The sequence below is a fragment of the Micropterus dolomieu genome, linkage group LG18 (assembly GCF_021292245.1).
Source record: "Micropterus dolomieu isolate WLL.071019.BEF.003 ecotype Adirondacks linkage group LG18, ASM2129224v1, whole genome shotgun sequence".
In the NCBI taxonomy this organism is placed as follows: domain Eukaryota; kingdom Metazoa; phylum Chordata; class Actinopteri; order Centrarchiformes; family Centrarchidae; genus Micropterus; species Micropterus dolomieu.
This window is the reverse complement of record NC_060167.1, coordinates 38,049,549-38,066,275: the sequence shown is the minus strand read 5'-3', so window position 1 is coordinate 38,066,275 and position 16,727 is coordinate 38,049,549. Positions and strand designations below refer to the sequence as shown.

General features: G+C 43.2%; 1 protein-coding gene across 1 annotated transcript in view; it reads left to right on the top strand.

Moving 5' to 3' along the window:
* The first annotated feature begins 2,584 nt into the window (after nucleotides 1-2,584).
* klhdc8a (kelch domain containing 8A) overlaps nucleotides 2,585-16,727 on the top strand; it is a 55,522-nt gene continuing 41,379 nt past the window's right edge. The window contains exon 1 of the mRNA XM_046029457.1: nucleotides 2,585-2,870. The gene's annotated coding sequence lies outside the window, so the exon portion shown is untranslated. The remainder of the gene's footprint in view (nucleotides 2,871-16,727) is intronic.

The window sequence follows — 16,727 nt, the reverse complement described above, 5'->3', positions numbered from 1 at the left end:
CAGCTCTTTAACAAGTTCATATAGCCTATATCTCTCTGACAGAATCGAAATGGAATGGAAAGCTTCTGTCCCTAATAACTCTCCCCTGTCTAAAATCCTGCTCATTGTAAAGTCTGTGTATAAGGTGCGCCATGTCTTTACTGATGAGTTATCAAGTCGTTACTATGGAAACTTGCCTAGATTTTGAATTAACGCCTGCTACTGACTAGGCGTAAGATTTACGCCCGGTCTTAGTGAGAAGAGGACTTAAGCCTGGATGGTACAACTGGCATAACTATTAGACTTAGAATGCTGAGTTAAGACCCTTAAGACCAGGCGTAAGCCCTGTTGGTGCAACTGGCCCCTGGTTTCTTTTTCATATATGTTCTTTGTATGTATAAAAACTCTTAAACCCCACCGGGTAGGCCACTTTAGCTGCTTCTAAGCTGCTTAGATCATTAATAAAAATATTAATGTTTAAACTTATGATCAATATGTCTACACATTGTTAGATCGGTTCATAAGATTCAAAAAAGTGCCGACCCCCCTTACCTTTGTAGCGCTCGTTAAGTCCACATTTGTCCCTTCCTGGATTATTTATATTCCTTTAGTCTGTAAGGGTTCACAGATCAAAAGAATCAAAAATTCTGTTCATAAAAATTAGGCCTAATCCAAGTTGTGAATAATGACTATGTTTATTGTTTACATTTGGCATCATGCACCACCATGCACCTGAAACGCTTTGAGGTCGGAAATCGGATATTTCAACTTGGAAATTTGCCAGTTGTGACCGGTCTGGAACATGGCTTTAGTTTATGGTTTACCATTTACAATGTGTGCTTCCATGGGAGCTTCCATTGTTGTGTGACGTCATTCAGCTGCTACTCGTGAAGTTGGAGTACATGTTTTTTCTCCAAGTTCACAAGTAGGAAATCCGACCTCAAGTGGCGATCTATGGTACTTTTTCTAGTTGGAGGTCGGAAATTTCCGAGTTCCGAGTTGCCTGGAACGCAGCATAAGATAATCCGACTGCACTTATCAGCTACGTAATTAAGCAACAGCAGATGTTTCTGACGTGGCCTGCCTTGGTGAAACTAGTGATCCAACGATGGACTACAAAAAGGGCATCTTTGACACTTCGCCCTGTGCGTTTTTACCGTGTTGTTTTAATGCAGGCCATAAGCTAAATCTCCATATCTGGTAAATACAGCCAGAAACCAAGCTGGGGGCACTATATCAAGCTGATGTTAAAAATCAATAAAACATACATTACATACACATGCTGGGGTGAAGATATGTTTTAAATTCATCCTGATAAAGCAGCTTCCAGACCAACAAAGCAAAAGTCCTCTGGTTTGAACATTTGTGAAAATGTAAATAATATTAATAAAAATAATACGCATCATCGTACATCGTATCAACAGCTACTTGTCACTATAGAGCTACTGCAATACAAGACCATTTTTTAATCTTTTATCGTATCATTTGCTCTGCTGAGAAGGTGATTGGTTGACACCTCTCATCTCTTCTGGACCTGTACACCTCCAGGACTCTGAGGCGAGCAGGAAAGATTGCAGCTGACCCCTCCCACCCCGGACACAAACTGTTTCAGACTCTCCCTTCTGGCAGGAGGCTGCGGTCCATCAGGACAAAACCCTCTCGCCACAAAAACAGCTTCTTTCCGATTGCAGTGGGCTTCCTCTACAAGGCCCGGGTCCGCACTGTCACTGACTCTCATGCCCCCCTCCCCAACACACACACACACACACACACACACACACACACACACACACACACACACACACACACACACTCATACACACTCCTGACCCCACACTTTTCAATGCTCAACTGTGCTTTATGCTCATGTTGGGAATTTTTGCACATACTTGTCAGCATTGTATTATAGTAGTATTATTGTAATTTTTGTATACTGTGTTCTTTTTTTGATCTCCTTACTTTTTATATATTTGTATGTATTTTTATGTCCATGTGTACTGTAAGCACCAGTTTATACCAAGGCAAATTCCGTGTCCTGTCCCAACTTTCCCACCTGTGTAGCAGGAACTGGGAACCAACCAGGACCAAGACTTTTGACTTTTTTTTATAGTCAGCAATAGCAACAAAGAGAACAAAATGATAGCAGGAAAAGGTGGAACTAGCCTAATAACATTAAGTTTCCCAGGAAGCCAGGGCTCACCATGTTATTAATTACACAGTGCTTTCACTGGTTTGACATGTCAAAATGTCTGGTGGTCTATTGACCGACTCTGTTGTTGATGATACAATGATGATACAAAACAATGAATTCTAATAATTGAGAATAATAATAAAGATTAACCCTGTCCATGTGTGGGCCTATGTAGGTGCTACAGGCACAGATCAGGCATTTGGCACCTGGATAAAGGTTAATAAAAACATGTAACTCCATATGAGCCTTTGCATTTATTGAATCTATAGACATATGTTTACTGACACCTCAAATCAACCTGAAATACCTGCAAATACCCATTTGAGTTGATAATAGATCTCTTCCTGTCCAGCACATGAGCAGTTCAGTGGGCTACCCTCCAGCAGATGTTGGTTATCACAACACACGCGGGCTCCTCTCTCTCCGGACTGTAGCCTACCATCGCAGGGGTGAATTTTAACTTGTGCGATGAAAGCTGATGACTGAAAGATGAAAACTCTGACCCACATAACGGTGATATATCAGGCTCGGTAAGCGGGGCTCTGTCGTGTTACAGCCCGCTCCTCCGCTCCGCTGCAGCGGCTCGTCTAACATCTTCCTCCGCCTGGATCCGACTCCTCTCTCCATCCGGCTTCTAGGAGGGAGAGAGGAGAGAAGAGAAGCGGCACACGCCGAGAGAGGGGCGACAGGATCGGGGAAAGTAAGTAGCTCAAGTAGCATGGAAATGTAATGACACGACTCCGGGCTCAGTTAAAAAAGTAACGTTACTTCAGCCGGAAAGTTACTGTTCGGCCAGGTGACCAGACTGACCTGCAGTTAGGGTAGGGCGACACTTTACTTTGCCTTATTTCTAGCTGTGAGTTTAGTGAAATGACACTACGCCTTTATGAAGACAACACACCAGCAGGAGTTTGTAATGAGCCTGAACGCCTCCATTATAAACGCTGAGACAAACAGCAACATGGTTCTTCTCATGTTGAAGCAGGACAGAGACAAATTACACCATCATGTGCTTTAAGGTCACTGCAGTGATACAATACTCACCACCAGTTTATTAGATAGCCTACACCTAGCTGAGACTAATGCCTTCTCATACAACAATCATGAAGCTTCTGGTTTTGCTAAAAATTGTTTTAAACATGTTTGTAGTAGGGTATTTAGTCTGTTCTCACTGATATAAATGTGGTGGACGAAGTATAACAAACACCTCTCAGGATAATGGCATACAGTTCAACAGCACCACACATTTTAGCCTCCACCCTCTGTCAACACACGAACACTTCAGTCCGGTTCATTGCAGAGCTGTTGTATTAGAATGGACTATGTCTACCTCATAAACTGGCACCTGAGCTGAAGTCCCTGTCTGAAGATTTTTTACATCATTTAGGTTTTTATTCTCCTTATCCAGCTAATGGTGATTGATGATGAGGCATCTATTGTTACAGTCCTCATGACAGCGGTGACAGTGAATATAAAGACCATCCAGGTCTTATCTGAAAGGTCACTTCCTCAATATTCACCACACTTGTCTGTCTGCAGCCCGTCAGGTTCAGGCAGGGCACAGATACAGCATGACATTTCTCTCTCTTCCATTCTCCCTGAGGGAGATTGTCAGTTCCCTCTTTCACACTTTTCCCCAAAGTTGGAAATTTATATATATATATATACAGTCCCCTCCAAAAGTATTGGAACGGTAAGGCAAATTCCTTTGTTTTTGTTGTTCACCTAAGAATGCTGTGGTCTAATACAAACGTATATGTCCTGAGTTGTTTAACACATCTAGATGTGAATACCAGGAAATGAGAGCTGAAATTCTGACCTCTTGTCTCATACTCATCTTTTGATCTTAAACCCAAATGTCTGCAGTGAACAACAAAAACAAAGGGATTTGCCTTACCGTTCCAATACTTTTGGAGGGGACTGTATATATATATATATAAATATATGACCTTGGTTACTTGAGGCAGACGCGCTAATGAGGAGGCGAAAACCCATAGGCACTAGCATTGGTTGCCAGTGCGTCTCTTAAGGGGCGTTGTTTGGCAACCCCCTTAACTGTGATAAGCGAAGGCTGTATCACCACCTGAAGTGAGCTATTGCTTTTATAAAACGGTTAGGCTACCAAGTATGGCAAAACAGAAAGTAGGCTAACAGACGCACTACAATTTGACTTTATTTCATCAACAGACATTTCTTTATGAATACAAAAAGTAGTTCCACCAGGCTGCCGGTAGGCTACATAGCGCATGATGGTTGCTAAGCAACATACATCAAAGGCTAGAATTATTAGAACTATTTATTTATATCTATTTGCACATTGCCATTCGTTGTGGAGCCACTAAAAACTGTCCAGCGTCAGTGGATTCACTTTGGTAACTTGAACTTATATGATAATATGCTTGCTACTGTGTGCTGTTGGCCAGCAGTACGTAAAATAATAACACATTAATCTATTACCTACCATAAAGAGCGGAATTGCGTCTTCCTGAGCAATAGTTTTTTGAACAGGTTATTGAAACTGAAACTTTGTTGCAATATCGCAGACATCTGGGGCAAGTAGTGGACTACTGTGTGTGTGTTTGTGTATGAGAGAGGGAAATGTTGAATAAGCAATGATTTCTCTCTCACTCTCTCTCTCACACACTGTCATTATTTATTTATTTATCTCTGCCGGTAAAATGCGATCTGTATCAGATACCAGGAGTAAATGGGGCGTGAGACCCCCATGAAGCTCAGATTATAACTCCAACCCTGTTCATTGCGGAGTGATACGGATCTGTGCAAAGGAATTCGACATCATACCCGCTCATTATTTCAATACTATGAACCAATCAGATTGCTTGATTTGATCTACCTGTTTTATAAATGTATATATATCGTCGCTGTCTGATGAAAAGTACGTATCTCCAAAATATGTTTTTTCAGGAACATGTTACAAAATAAACCTAAACCCTGGTAATTACTCACATTTAGCACCATAAATGAAATACTATCTTTACACGGTCATCAGTGAACTGTTTAATATTTAAAATGGACCTGCGTGGATTGTTGTGAGGGAAGGTGGACATGCGTGTTTTATAAATAATGGGCTCCAATGACTTGCGGGTGGTTCCGAGCCTGGAGTCTCTGTTTATGGCCCATTCAATTGCTAAACTATCGACAGTAAGCCTACCCTACTGATTTCCTTTTGATCAATGTGTCTGAAAAGGACCTTAAGAGGTGGATGCATTATTGGGCAAAACAGATGTTGGAGGCTACCTGCAGAGATTTGCATCCACCTCTTTTCTCAGCATAAATGAGCGTTACCACCCGCGAGTTGCATTCAAGTCTCGGCAGGCATGGATAATTCAGCACAGCACCGACACTGACGTGTGTACATCAGTCAGTTCAGGTAAATCATTTAGCTTGTTGTAATCCTTGGTTGAAAACTCCAACGCTATCCTTCCGAACACCTATCATAATTTATGTTCCCCCAAAATGCTACACTACACAAGGAGCCACAAATAACCTACTTACCTTTCAGCCAAACCGCATCCGGAGGCTATTAAGATACTTTGTTTAAATTAACAGTTGCAGTGCTTTCCTCTAAATCAGAATCAGAATCAGAAATACTTTATTAATCCCCGAGGGGAAATTCTTTAAAAGGGACACATGTAGCTCTATTTTACAAACATTACCTGTTGTCTCGGGTTAAAGGCAACACTTCAGCTGCTACCTAAGCTAAATTATAAGATACCAGTTTTAAAAATCATGCTAATCATCATCAATATGCTTAACATCGTGAATAACAATAGTGGACAATGACCAAATAAAATCTAATTCGTTTCATTCATTGTATTCATTCATTGTATTCATGTCTATAAAAAACATGTTAAATATTATTATATTATAATTATGAACAATCAGGAAAGATAATCTATCAAGCTATTTGTTAGAGACAATTGATTAGACTCTTTAATACTAATTTAATAATTTAATAATTTATTTAACACTTGGAACAATTAGGAATTATATTAATAACATCAAAACCAGTAAAGCCATCACAAAGTCAGGTAAACTTTAATTACATTCAATTTAATAAACAACTGTAACCAAGTCAGTTTATCTACATCTGTGTGTGTGTGTACACCTGTCTGATATTCCAGATGGTGATGGGCATCACTCATGGTCCAGTCCATCATAGAAGGAGTGGAAGTCCTTGGGCAAAACCTTCTTCAGTTCTTGAAGGTGTTTGAACTTCAGCGCTTTAATTGTCTGGCTGGATGTGTACAGAGGGGACAATGTGGAGACTCTTCTCGGTTAGGCTTCCCTGTCATCTGAGTGGAGAATCTTGTACTCCATAGTGCCATCCATGTTGTATCTAGTGGATATATTATAAGAGAAAAGAGGGACAGTGAGAAGATATTAAATTATAGACAGAATGTCTTCCAAAGTGGTGGAAGTAGTATTAAGAACTTTAACTTAAGGAAAAGTAGCAAAACCACACTGTAGAAATATTAGAAGTACAAGTCCTACATTCAAATATTATTATAGTAAATATACACAAGTATTACCATCAAAATATAATTTAAACATATACTTTGTTGCAACTGGTAATGGTGGAGCTAATTCCAACTACTTTATATACTGCTGGGTGGTTAATCCATCAAAATGCCTCATAATGTAGTTTTTGATTTTATTTTGTATATAATCTAAATCTGTAAAGTAACGAGTAACTAAAGATGCCAAATAAATGTAGTGGAGTAATAAATACAATATTTCTCTTTGAAACGTAATGCAGTAAAAGTACAAGTACAAATACCTCAAAAGTTTAATTTACTTAAGATTAAGTTACTATAAAAGAATTAAAATTGGTGTATATATGTACGCTATTTACAGATGCAGGTATGAACAGGTAGGAACGAGGTTAAACATTGCACAGATTGTGCTAGATAAAGTGCAGTAGTGGTGATGAGTATTGCAGTTGGTGTATAGCAGACAGGCATACAATACTAAACAGTAGTGCAATATGATGGTCACATTATGTTGCTTCCGAGTTAAAAAGTCTGGCTGCAGCTGGAATGAAGGACCTGCGGTAGCGCTCCCTCTTGCACTTTGGGTGCAGCAGTCTGCTGCTGAAGGAGCTGTTGTCCCTGATGGACTTCAGCTTGACTAGCATCCTCCTCCCATCCACCTGCTCTGTGGTGTCCAGAGGACAGTCCAGGACAGAGCTAGCCCTCTCAACCAGTTTATTTAGTCTTTTCCTGTCCCTCTCTGTGCTGCCAGCTCCCCAGCAGACGACTGCGTAGAAGATCGCAGATGCCACTACAGTGTCGTAGAACGTCTTTAACAGTGTCCTGCACACACCGAAGGACCTCAGCCTCCTCAGCAGATGGAGGCGTCTTTGTCCCTTCTTGTACAGGACATCTGTGTTGGTGGACCAGTCCAGTTTACTGTTGATGTGAACCCCCAGGTATTTGTATGACTCCACCGTGTCAGTGTCTACACCCTGGATGTTCACTGGTGTAATCTGAGGGCGCTTCCTGCGGAGGTCAACCATCATCTCCCTTGTTTTGCTGGCGTTGATGTGGAATCAACAAAGTCAGTGATGACGTCCTGGTATTCCTGATCGTTCTCCTCCGATACCTGCCCAACAATGGCAGTATCATCGGAGAACTTCTGCAGGTGACAGCTGCAGGTGTTGTATCTGAAGTCCGATGTGTAAAGGGAGGAAGGGAGCGAGCACTGTCCCCTGTGGTGCTCCTGTGCTGCAGACTACCACATCAGACACGCAGCCTTGGAGCTTCACATACTGCGATCTGTCTGTGAGGTAGTTGATGGTCCACGCAGCTAGGTGAGAGTCAGCTCCAGCTCTGAGTAGCTTCCCCCTGAGTAGTGACGGTTGAATTGTGTTGAAAGCACTGGAGAAGTCAAAGAACATGACCCTCACAGTGCTTCCGGTGCTCTCCAGATGTGAATAGAGTCTGCATTAGGTAGATGACAGCGTCATCCACCCCAATGCCCGGCTGGTAAGCAAACTGAAGGGGGTCCAGCTCCGAGCTCACCAGGTGTCTCAGCTGTTTAAGTATGATCCTCTCTATGGTCTTCATCAGGTGTGAGGTTAGGGCTACTGGTCTGAAGTGGTTGGGCTCCCTGGGGTGTGCGCAATGGGGTGGAGAGTGGTGGAGAGGTGTGAAGAGGGTGATGCTAGTGACCCATCTGCTCTGATGGGGAGGGTGTGTGTCGTCTGAGGAGGGAAAGGTGGAGCCACCAACAGGTCAGAAAGCTGTTTGGAGGTGGAGGGAGGGGGAGCAGAATCAAATCTATTGAAAAACAGATTTAATTAATATGCCTCTGTTACAGATTTAATTAATTTGTCTCTGTTACCAGAAACCGCCCCCCATACACTGTTAGTTAAGGGGAAAACTGATAGTTTTCAGTCCCCTCCAGACCTCCCTTGTGTTGTTTTGCTGGAGGCTCTCCTCCAGCTTCCTCCTGTAGCTGTCCTTTCCTTTCCTTATCTCCCATCTGAGTTGCCTCTGCACCCTCCTCAGCTCTTCTTTATCCCCAGATCTGAAAAGTCTCTTCTTTTCATTCAGCAGGGCTTTCAGATCAGCACTCACCCAGGGTTTGTTGTTGGAGAAACACTGAACCTTTTTCTTGGGCACAGTATTCTCCACGCAGAAATGAATATAATCTGTGATGCAGTGACTCTGACTGTCGATGTCCTCCCCGTGTGGGTCACAGAGCACTTCCCAGTCAGTGGACTCAAAACAGTCCCTTAGTGCCTCACTAGTCTCCTCAGACCATTTACTCACATACCTGGTGGTTGGGGGCTGGGGCACTGAACGTATTGGGTGAAGGTGGGGAGAGTGGTGGACAGAGAGGCATGGTTAAAATCCCCCGAGATGAGGAGGAGGTATTGGATGTCTGCAACTGTGTCACAACAGACTGTAGGAGCTCGCATGCTGCTGCAGCATCGTCCGAGGGGGGGGGGGGGGGGGGGGGGGGGGTGTAAACAGTTATCGCGATAATGTGCGAGAATTCCCTCGGCAGGTAGTATTGCCCAATGCTAACAGCTAGCAGCTCAATGTCTTTAGTGCATTGCTGTTCTTTTACACTAATGTGGCCCGGGTTACACCATCTGTTGTTAACAAACATCGCTATTCCCCCACCCTTCCTCTTACCGCTTACGTTTGCTCTCCTGTCCGCTCTCACAAGCTGAGAACCTTCTAGTGAAAGCAAAGAGTCTGGGGTCAGTTCATTCAGCCACGTCTCCGTGTAGCACATGATGCTACACTCATGATACTCCCTCTGCAGCCTGGTTAGCGCCGTTAGCTCTTTCATCTTATTGGGGAGTGATCTCACATTCCCCATAATGACGGACGGAAGGCACGGATTGTTCTTTTTTTCTCCCGGCGCCTAATTCCTGCTTTGCATCCTCTCCTTCTTCTTCTTATTTCCTCAGGGATCTGCGGATGTCTTTTTGACATAGAAGGTGACATATTTGTAAGAAATTATGTGTTTGATAAAATACCTGATTCCTCGAAGATCATGCACGGTTGGATCTCCAGCTTTTTACCCTGGTCGGATGGACTTGCAGATGGTCACTTGGCTGAAGTTCTTGAAGAAACTGTGGTCCACGTACCTCACATGGTATGGCCTGGGACTGAAGCGAGCTCCCCGGATCACTGCAGCATACTCAGCCGGAAGACAGAACTCTCTATCTCTCAGTTTTCTCTCTCTCACACTGTGCACAGAATCGCACTCCATTTGTGTGTGACCTTGTCCAAGATACTTCTGCGTCACTATCTTCTGTTTTGTGGTAGCAGTCCACATAGGTAATGTGTGTATATATATACATATATATATATATATATATATATATATATATATATATATATATATATATATATATACACACACACTGTATGTACCTCTGATGGCTGCAATGGAGGCCGTACATCTGGGTGAATGGCGTCGTAATGGTGTAGTGGCATACTTCTCCGTCCCCCACTGTCCAAAACAGCACACAATTCCAGTCATAAACAAGTATATTAATGCTCATTTCTTGGCCTTGCGCTTTGAGGTGAAGTACAGAACAACCTGGGCCCTCTGGAGAGGCAATTTCTTTTCATATGACCCAGACCGGAGCAGTTGTGGCAGTGAATCTCCTCCCATTTAATGTCTTTATGGCCTTTCCATTTACGTAGTGGGTAGCTAAGGCTGGGGGGCTCAGGCTTCCAGTTGGCTGCTGGGCATGCTGTAACAGTCTCTGCTTCCTCCACCCCAGTGATCTCTGATCACAGCAGCACGAGGGCTCCGCTCAGTCATTGTGTTGTGTGCCCCTGTCTGCATGAGGGTGGTGACATATGACGCCGGCTTCTTGGTGGTTTCATGGCGGCGGGCGATATCATAGGCTTGGGAAAGTGTGTGGGGCCGCTGTTGTAATAGTTTCTGTACAATTATTGCACCTCCAACAGCGTTAGTGAAAACTTCATTGCCTATGGTGTCCTGCTCAGTCTCAGTCTCAGTGTCACTGTAGGCTATCGACACTTTTCCTCTCATCTCTTAAAGTATGGAGAGCTTCACCCAGTTTGCGGACTAGCTGCCTCAGTTCGATAGCCACTGCGGCTGCATGCTCTGAAGAAGAGCCATACGCAGTCTCCATCTCCGCCATCAGCATACTGTAGTCCCACTGTGAGGACCGGGGGTTTCTGTGAATTATAGTCCCTGCAGCACCAACCAGGCAGAACTTCAGCTAGACAGTCATTGTCTGTTCTGACCAGTAATTAGCTTTGGCACAGTCCTTTTCTGGACGGTCATGGTGCAGGTCTCTGGATTTCCTTTCTTCCTTGGCCTTCCTGGACGAGCCCCACCAGCTGAAGAATCTTCCTCAACTCCTTCTCCTCGTGATTAAAAGAAAACAAAAATTCTGTAAATGTTGTCCTCACAGTGTGTCGTAGTGGTGTCTGTGTGTGTATGTGCATGTCTGCATGAGAAAGACAGTGTGTGCAGCTGACTACAAAAAGTTACAAGCCAACTAGAAAAACATCCAGCATTCACTTTAACAAACACTACTGCATTAAAAACATCACGCACACTCTTTTATGTGTGCATCAGAGTGTGTCTCTTAATTAGTGCTGTTTTATTACTTCTTACTCTATTGTGATCTGTAAATTGCTTTGTGCTGCATTTTTTGCATGAAAGATTGTATACAAACAGTTTGCTGCTATTATTATTATACCTCCAAAAAGGCTGTGCACATCCAATGAAGTTCAGGTGCAAGACAAAAAATATTTCACTGCATGACACAAAGGAAAAAGGTCTGCACACCGTCCCACCGACAAATACTCTTTTGAAGGCAATGCTTAGTTCTATGTGATCACATCGAAATATTGCCCTCAAGAACAGTTTTTATTTGGAGTCTAATGGTGTGCAGACCTTTCTGTCCTGGGTCATAATACCTACCTTCATTTTCAAATCCATCTGGCACAATAGCAGCAGGAGACTCAACCTGGTCACACTCAAGGGAATCTTGAAAAGATAATCAGAATCAGAATCAGAATCAGAATCAGAAGGAGCTTTATTGCCAAGTAGTTTTACACATACGAGTAATTTGCTGTGGTGATAAGGTGCTACACGCAGCCAAACATACATATAGACATAAATAAATGTAGAAATATATAAATATGGAATAGAAGAACAACATTGCAGATAGATACATGTGCATTATTCTGGGTCTGTGCCGTGCAGAAGTAATGCAACGGAAGAGAATATTGTGTACATATAAATATATAAACTGACAACATAAAAATATACAACAACAAAGATCAACAATCAACAACAAATATGTGCAACGTGCCAGGTCTGTGCATGACACGAGATGAAACAGTATTTACATGTGCAGAGACATTTGTATCATTTGCAACGGGGGAGTGTCAGTGGGGGACCCGGGCCTTGTTGATGAGGCTAGTTGCAGACGGGAAGAAGTTGTTTTTGTGGCGAGAGGTTTTGGTCCTGATGGACCGCAGCCTCTTGCCAGAGGGGAGAGTCTGAAACAGTTTGTGGCCGGGATGGGAGGCGTCAGCTGCAATCTTTCCTGCTCGCCTCAGAGTCCTCAAGGCGTGCAGGTCCTGAAGAGAAGGTTGCAGCCAATCACCCTCTGTGCAGAGTGATTGATACGCTGCAGCCTGCCATTATCCCTGGCAGTGGCAGCAGCGTACCAGATGGCGATGGAGGAGGTGAGGATGGACTCAATGATGGCGGTGTAGAAGTGCACCATCATTGTCTTTGGCAGGCTGAACTTCTTCAGCTGCCGCAGGAAGTTCATCCTCTGCTGGGCCTTCTTGGTGAGGGAGGTGATGTTCAGCTCCCACTTGAGGTCCTGGGAGATGATGGTGCCCAGGAAGCGGAAGGAGTCCACAGTGGTGACTGGGGAGTCACACAGGATGATGGGGGAGGGTGGGGGTGGACTCTTCCTGAAGTCCATGTCCATCTCCACTGTCTTCAAAGCGTTGAGCTCCAGACTTTTCCTGCTGCACCAGGTCACCACATGGTCAATCCCCCACCTGTAGGTGGACTCATCCCCACCAGAGATGAGCCCAATGAGGGTGGTGTCGTCCGCAAACTTCAGGAGCTTGACGGACTGGTGACTGGAGGTGCAGCTGTTGGTGTACAGGGAGAAGAGAAGGGGGGAAAGAACGCAGCCTTGAGGGGAACCAGTGCTGATGGTCCTGGAATCAGAGACATGTTTTCCCAGCTTGTCATCAGTGATCCACCTGCAGGTGGAGTCAGGCACGTTCAGCTGGGAGAGCTTGTCCTGCAGCAGGATGATGGTGTTGAAAGCAGAGCTGAAGTCCACAAACAGGATCCTGGCGTAGGTTCCTGGGGAGTCCAGGTGCTGGAGGATGTAGTGAAGGGCCATGTTTACTGCATCATCTACAGACCTGTTGGCTCTGTAGGCGAACTGCAGGGGGTCCAGAATGGGTCTGTGATGGATTTTAGGTGGGACAAAATTACACTTAATGCAGTATTGACAATTCAATGTTGCTGACCTAATCCTGGTTTACTTCACTGATACTATACTTCAGTATCTCCTTTGTGTTCTCTTCAGTTCTGAATTTTCAAAGATGCCCACATTAATTTGGATGGACTGATCACCTAGATCTGTAAAGCACTGTGAGCTGCATTTGTTGTAGGAAATGTTTTACACATACAAAAAAAACATTTTAAATAAGTATAATAATATGTACCTTCACTTCCACATTCATCTGGAACAAAAGCAGGAGACTCAACCTGGTCACATCTTGAAAAGATAAAGAAGAACACATAAAGCCCTATTGTATTTAACATTGACCAATGCACAAAGCTCCTCTAAAGAAAACGACTTGTCTATCCTGAAAAAGAGACGAGTGCACACAACAGACAACATCATTTAAGGTACTCTGCGTGAGAAATCAGACACTGACGAATACATCTCAGTCACTTGTGAAATGTACAGGTAAACAACGCTGTCATGATAAAAAGAAAGCTTTGGATTGGCATCACTCGATTCGAGAATGACAACGTCAGTTGATGTAAGTTACGTTAATAAGTCTGCCCTAGTACTTATACACTGTATAAAAAGTGTTTACAAACATGGCAAATAATCTGATATATCGGTAACTTTATATCCAATTATTTAATATAAGATACAAACTAATGTTAGCTATCTGATGCACTTTTCCATCAAAAAGTGATCAAATTATGGCTTTCTTAGATGTCTCCCTCTGTAGCTCACTTGATTAGAGTGCTGGTATTCCAAGCATCTCTTTTCATTCAGACCTAAGTTCGAATCCCACCTCCGGCAGCAGTGATAAGTGCTTTCAACTTCAAACACCTGTGTGCAGTTCAGTTCCCACTGACTTGTTGTGGTGTTTTTAAATTTGTATCAATCAATGTTTACCTGGATATCAGTGTTTCCTTAAGATACTTGATAGCTCGCAATAATTGTTTACATAGAATACATTTTTCATGAGATTAGTGCTGTAGCAGGCATTTTTGGTCATAGATTGCCCTGTATTGGTGCTTTTGGGCCATTACATGTTATGTGACCATCACAATGACAGGAAAAGGTTACTAACACACTTTAAGCACTATGCCTTAAAGATGTGGTATTATGCTCATTTACAGGTTCATTATCCTATTTAGGGGATGTACCAGAACAGGTTTACATGGTTTCATTTTCAAAAAACACCATATTTTTGTCATACTGCACATTGCTGCAGCTCCTCTTTTCACCCTGTGTTGAAGGCTTTGTTTTAGCTATGGAGTGATGCATCTTGTCTCTACATGATATTTGTTGGGAGTTGCACATGCGCAGTTCCTAGTTAAGGACTTCTAGCCAATCAGAAGCAGAGTAGGGCGGGTCAGTGAGAAGCCAGTGAACACGGCTTCGGTTCAGCTGTAAATGTTCCCCTTACCAGCTTGGCAACATGGACTGGAGCAAGAGTTTCAGAGTGGTGAGTTATTAATCTGTAACAAAAGTATCTTTCATCCATAAAGTTTTAACTGAGCTCTGTCTCTACATCACAGTAACAACTTTATGTCCACTGACTGCCTGGAGCAGTGTTTTTGAGGGCGTGTCGGAGTAGCAGCTTGGCGAGCGTTATATGAGGTGCATTTTGCTTTCAGGGAAAAGGCTGGACTACAAACCAGCTGTTTTCAAGTGGTTCAGAGCAGAGTTTTCTGTGGGAGATGGGAACTCCCTTTGGGCTGGACTTTGGGCTTTTTCACTTTGCAAACCTGTTACATGCACAAAAAAGGTATAGAACTCAATAAAGGAGAGGGAAAAAGGCATAAAGAATAATGCCACCTCGCTAATAGTCCAGTGATTAAGGCATTACCCTGCAGATCCAAATATTGGCAGTTCAAGCCCGGTTGCAGCACGCCGATGTCAATACTGAACTTAATATGAATATTTCTGCAAATACATCTCTTTTTTGAAGGCCTAAACGCTTTAATGAACTCCTCCTAGAGCGAGTTGGCAGTTTATCGGAAGGTTGGCGGTTCAATCCCGGCTGCATGTCGAAGTGTCCTTGGGCAAGATACTGAACCCCAGATTGCCTGTGGTGGCTGTTCCACCAGTGTATGAATGTGTGTGAATGTTAGTTTCTGTTTGAGCACTTAGGCTCAGTGTGTGAATGTAAAAGCACTTTGAGTGGTTGAAAAGACTAGAAAGGCGCTATACAAGTACAGAGCATTTACTATGCCTTCATAGTCCAGTTAGGGTATTACCCTGCAAATTCAAAGATTGTTTCTGCAAATACATCTCATTTTTGACAGCCTAAACGTTCTCGAAAACTTACAAAACTCAACACAGGTGGGTCAACAACAAACAGGAAGTCGGCCATTTTGGTATTTGGCGATTTACACACTCCGCACTTTAACTCATCATGCGATTAAAAGAAATTTTCTTAATGTGATTCACACATGATGCACTGGGACATAACATATTGCTACGGGGTGCTCCTTTGCACCACATAGAGGACACAGGAAGTGACTTTTTCCAAAGTGCGTGACAATTCAGAGTAGGGCTGAATGATTAATTGCATTTGTGATATTATCGTGATAAAAGGAGATTTTCTAATCGCAAAGGGTGAGATTACACTCAAGGGTCACATGACACCCAAGAATAAAGCAGTCTGCAGACGAAGCATCAACTTTGCACATTATGCTGTACCTTGACTTGTTGTTGTACAATGGCCTTAAGCTTGACAGAAGCTGACACTACAGAAACTTCAGTGTCACACAGGGAATGAAAATAGCACCCACGGGTAACTTGGTGGTGGTGGTAAGATAAGCGTATTGTGACGATCGGCGCTTGCATCACACACACAGACACTAGTCAGCTCAAGAAATAGCTGTGAAACGGCGTTTCAAACCAAACTCAGAAGTCCGAAAGAGGCCCAGTCTGCCCCGAGTTACAGCCTGGTTACACCCAGTGCCCTGCTTTAAGCGTCGGAGGCTGCGGGGGTGGGGAACTCTGGTGTTGTCGGAGAATTACTAAGCCTGTCTATTAAACACGAGAGGCGTCACTTGGTTTTATTTTCTTTGGCCAACTTTTGAATTTAACCTCAAACTGAGTATTTTTTGTTTGCTTACTGGGATATAGAAAGATGGACTCCTTGAAGATTTGAACTGAGATTCGGACTCATTAATTCGTGGTTGAACTGTGGGCTTACTGTGTAACACACTGTGGTGAAGTTTTTCTTATCTGTCGTCTGTAGGTGGGCTCATAATAATAATTCATGCATCACCTATTTTCATCACAACAAAGGCTTGACCCACAAGAAAGAACAGTGTATGTTTAATCTATCTAATATTGTGATCATACTATACACTAATAAGATGATACTGAGCTTAATTAAATCGCAATCGCAATATTGGTAAAAAAAAATCGCAATTAGATTATTTTCCTAAATTGTTCAGCCCTAATTCAGAGCAACACTATCTGACACGCTTCACTCGTGAGGGCCTGTCCAACGCTGATTGCTGCTTTAAAATTGAACTGAATTAGTCTGGAGCATTTGATTCT